The sequence below is a fragment of the Suricata suricatta genome, chromosome 12, assembly GCF_006229205.1.
Source record: "Suricata suricatta isolate VVHF042 chromosome 12, meerkat_22Aug2017_6uvM2_HiC, whole genome shotgun sequence".
Taxonomy (NCBI): Eukaryota; Metazoa; Chordata; class Mammalia; order Carnivora; family Herpestidae; genus Suricata; species Suricata suricatta.
In genome coordinates this window covers 57,752,739-57,757,813 of record NC_043711.1, presented here as the reverse complement: position 1 = coordinate 57,757,813, position 5,075 = coordinate 57,752,739, and the positions used below count along the sequence as shown (strand labels likewise).

General features: G+C 40.7%; 1 long non-coding RNA gene across 1 annotated transcript in view; it reads left to right on the top strand.

The window, feature by feature from the left end:
• LOC115274665 overlaps positions 1-5,075 on the top strand; it is a 9,419-nt gene that overhangs the window by 522 nt on the left and 3,822 nt on the right. The window lies entirely within an intron of this gene.

The following is a 5,075-nucleotide window of genomic DNA, read 5'->3' as shown; positions in this document are numbered from 1 at the left end:
CTATAAAAGCAACTTCAATTAAACATAACCACCCCCACCACCATAAAAAGAAGAGGAAAAAAAAAAGTAAAAATAATAAGGGAAAAACCCAAGACACACTCCCTAGGGGGGAAAGAAAAAAAAACAAAAAACCAGCATGTAATTTCTGTCCTTGACAGAATGTATTAAATAAGCAAACACCACCAACAAGCAAAACAAGTACTACAATGTAAAAATATTTTAAAAAATGATAACCCTCTCACATGCATAAATGAAAGGTTGCACACAAAGAACTCACATCTTTTCAAGCTTCAATAGTACATATTCTGCTACTATGTATTAAATATGGTTAGGATTTCTAAGTATCTTACAAAGTATTTTTGGCGCAATTGTCAATGGGATAAATTCATTGATTTCATTTTCAGGGGGCTGAGAGATGGGCTAGATGGGTTGAGGGGGGTAGGGTTAGGAATCCCCAGGCTTAAAGCAATGGGTTCACAAGGCATAAAGAAATAAAAAGCCATAGAATCCTCATACCGTGTTTGGGTAAATAATATAGGCACCTGAAGAATAGTGAAGTGCATAGGCACCCAAGAATATGGGGGTGCAGAGCCCCAAACATAGAGAGGGATAGGTCAAGGCCCCCAAATAGGAACGGGCACCCAGTCTCCCAATACAAAGGTATTTGAGGTAGGCAAGATTACACATGCAGGGCAAGAGTGCCCCTCCCCCCCCCATTTAATATTATAGCAGAAAGCTGCTTTCACAGTAAGGAAGGAGCAAATTAGGTAAGAGGAATTGAGGGCTATAGACCTCTCTCTGCACTCTGCTGCTGTGAAGGTACAGAGGAAGCAACACAGAGGGATGATAGTTAACGACAACAACAAAAAAGGTACCTTGTTCACCTCAGTGTGTTTTGTCCTATCTGTCTTATCCCCTAGGCTAGCTAAGAGAATCAGACAAGGCGCCTCCTTTCTGCCATTAACAACCACCTGTCCATCTGCCAGGTGCCAGGATTTAGTTTTATATTGACCCAAACCCCAAACACTGTATATCTTCAAAAATCCCCTTTCCCTCTTGCCTGTGAATTGATGTGCACAGCTTCTTGGTCTCTGTGCACACCCATCATATTTGTAAGCCTTCTGATCTTAATAAATAATAGGCTAGGACCCTTATTTGGGGATCTTGTCTTTTCTGGGATATTAGTCACCTCTCTGTCTTATTTTTTAATCTTGTGTCTCGCTCTCCTCCTAAGACAAAAGAGAATTTAGACCCAGAGTGTATGACAGATGGTGACCCCAAAGTGAAAACAATGGAGACTATGGGCCTATGTGAGCAGGGAGCCCACATGGTCAAGAGCAGTGATAAAAGGACTGCAGGATGCTGGGGAATGTTAAGAGCTCCAAGAAAAATAAGCACCTATGCAGTCTCAGCCAGAGGAGGTAAAGGATATAAGAAAACTATTAGGATTCGCTGCCAGGGAACATTTTGAGAGATCTCCCATGGGAAACTCCATAGCTCCCTCCCTAGCCTCTGACTCCCTACAAAAGCTCTATTTTAGAATTCTTTAGTCACTAGGAAAGACAGCAGGGATGATTCTATACTATCAGGCTCTCCTTCAATTATTGCTAACCAACAGAATTGCCTTTGGTTCCCAGAACAAGGAACTTATGATCATAAATTGTGGGAACGAGTAGAAAAAACATTATAGGCCAGACATTCTAAAGGGGCTAGTGTCCCCCCAAAAAGTAATTCTTACCTGGTCCATCCTCAACACTGCCCTTTGCCCTTTGAGCTCTGAAGATATATGTAAAGACATAGAGTTATCTAAAAAGCGGGGGAAACCTGGCTTTCCCTATAATCAGGCTGTGCCTCTGGTGCCTTTGAAGCCAAAAGATACTCCCCCTCCCCCCAAAGGGTGGGATGATATCAAGTCTCAAAACACCTCATCAACAGGCTCTGATCAGGTCCTTACTTAAATGGGAAAGTGCCTTAGAGAAGCCCATAAAGGCAGTAAATTCCTGCTGTTGCCCGTTGTCAGGTAAAATGGGCAATGGGACCATGTAGGCCTGCTCTTTCCAATAATCAAAGAATCACAAACATCAGTTCAGCTGTATATCCATCACAGCCCTTTTACCATCAGTATTTGAGAAAATATTTGTGGCACTTATTCCATGTTTGCCTGTGACTGGGGCTCTCATGAAAATCATCCTGACCCCAACCCAGTATGCTATCTGTGCCCTAGAGATTCAGGATGCTTGAGTTGCTCCTGCACTGCACAGCTTTGCCGCCTTGATTTAGGTGTCTTTTGAATGACTGTCTGACATAGGCCAATATTCCCAACGGAGGCAGGGAGCCCAGCTTCCAATCATTGTCACTAAAACAATTTAGTAAAATAGTGTGGTGTATTTTACACAGGCATCCCTAATATAGGGAACTCTAACTCTCTTTCTCTGTTTCTGTCCATACACTCTGGTTACTTTAACTATATGTGAGGGCTTCTCCCTCATTCATTTCCTGGAATTAGAACTATGATATTTCGAGCTGATTGTCTCTGGCTAGTCTGCCTCTGGATAGAGATTTTAAAGAATATTCTCAAGCAGCTGCTGAAGCTCCTTTGTTTCATGGAACTTTCCTGTCTTCTCTGGCCCAACGCAGATTGCCCAATTCCACTAGTGAAAAACCAAACCAAACAAAAAATTGGTTATCTGCTCAGCTAGCTGAACTGACAGGCTTTAGGACCATGTGAACTCTTTTCTTTACTCTCTGAGGGCTTTGTCTGCCTTCAGGCCTCTTGGCATCAGGCACTACACCTTTTCTGCCTTCCCTACCCCCTCCTCCAGTTTCTGCACCTTCTGGGGTTCTGCCTGAGTATCTGGCTCTTCAGATGCCTCAAGTAGCATCCTGCTCCTCCTCCCCACAGTATGAAAAGGCAAAAACAACAACAACAACAATAACCACCTCCTTTAACTTTAAATTTCCTCACTGGTTCCACGGGAAAATATTAACCATAGTAAACTTTTAAGGGGACACAGATAAAATATTATTAACATAGACATGTCTTTGAAATCATAAAAGTTTATTCTACTAAGGTTGAGAGGAATGGAATTTTAAAAGTGCACTGGTATAAGGTTGAAATTCTGCTTTTTCTCTGCTCAAAAAACAAAGTTTTCTTGGACTGTTCTGCTCTTAATGAGACAGTGGAAACAAAGGTTCTCTCTCTCTCTCTCTCTCCCCCCCCTCCCTCCCTCCCTCCCTCCTCCCTCTCTCCTTCTCTTTTGTCTACCAGGAAAACCTAAGCTTTAGGTTTCATCTGTATCAGATCTTTAAATGCTGAATTAAATCTTCTCAATGCTACAGGAGCTAGGTTTTGCTCACAACTATATACTGCTAAACGTTCACCTTTGGAATCTTTTAGTGCCATGTTGGTCAAAAAAATAAAGTTTTAAGGTTTGTAATGATCTGTAATCCTATTTAGGATGTGCTTTATAATAACTTGCTAAGGTTTTAACAAACTTCCCAGGATTTCAATAGTAAATGAAACATACTTGGTGTGTAAACTAATTTAAGTTTGTTGGATCTGTCTTTAAAGTTATAAGCATTACATATAAAACTATTCTACTAAGAGTTTCTAGAGGTCAAACAAGCTCGTGTTATCTCTGTTCCAATTAGTTAGCAAAAACATGACTTAAAGTAGTGGTTAACTTTGTTTGCCCCATAGTTTTAATGGGTAATTCTCAAGATACCTTTCAGGATCTTTGACCTTTTTAACATTTGCTTAGGTGATGAATTAAGTTATTCAGACATTCAGACCTCTTCCCAATCAAATAGAATGCTGAAGCATTACTTACTAAACAGAGGTTTATGCTTCTGGCTTCTTATTAAATACATACATACATACATACATACATACATAAAACTAAAATATTTAAATCTATGCCTTATGCTTAATGGATTCATAAGCCAACCATTGAAAAAATTTTCTGATGTAACAGATAATTCACAATTGGTCACTACTTGGTTTTACTGGAGACTACATTTTCTACGAGTGAACATAATGCTCAATGTAGTTAAAACTAATAAATATTTAAAAAATAGTAAAAGCTGATTTCTGCACATTGACTTTGTACCCTGCAACATTACTGAATTCATTGATCAGTTCTAGAAGGCTTCTGGTGGAGTCGATCGGGTTTTCCATGTAGAGTATCATGTCGTCTGCGAAAAGGGAAAGTTTGACGACTTCTTTGCCGATTCTGATGCCTTTTATTTCCTTTTGTTGTCTGATTGCTGATGCTAGGACTTCCAACACTATATTAAACAACAATGGTGAGAGTGGACATCCCTGTCGTGTCCCTGATTTCAGGGGGAAAGCTCTCAGTTTTTCCCCATTGAGGATAACATTGACTTTGGGCTTTTCGTAAATGGCTTTTATGATGTTTAAGTAAGTTCCTTCTATCCCAACTTTCTCGGGGGGTTTTATTAAGAAGAGATGTTGTATTTTGTCAAATGCTTTTTCAGCATCTCCCCCAAAGAGGACATCCAGATGGCCAACAGGCACATAAAACGATGCTCAGCGTCACTCATCATCAGGGAAATTCAAATCAAAACCACACTGAGGTACCACCTCACACTGATCAGAGTCGCTAAAATGAACAAATCAAAAGACTATAGATGCTGACAAGGGTGTGGAGAGACGAGCGCCCTCCTACACTGTTGGCAATGTAAACTGGTGCAGCCGCTCTGGAAAACAGTGTGGAGACTCCTCAAAAAACTATCGATAGAACTCCCCTATGACCCAACAATAGCACTGGTGGGGATTTACCCAAAGGATACAGAAGTGGTGATGCATAGGAGCACATGTACCCCAATGTTCATAGTGGCACTTTCTACAATAGCCAAATCATGGAAAGAGCCTAAATGCCCATCAACTGATGAATGGATCAAAAAGATGTGGCATGTATACACAATGGAGTACTATATGGCAATGAGGAAGAATGAAATATGGCCATTTGTAGCAAAGTGGATGGACCTTGAGGGTGTCATGCTAAGCGAAATAAGTCAGGCAGAGAAGGATAGATACCATATGTTTGCATTCA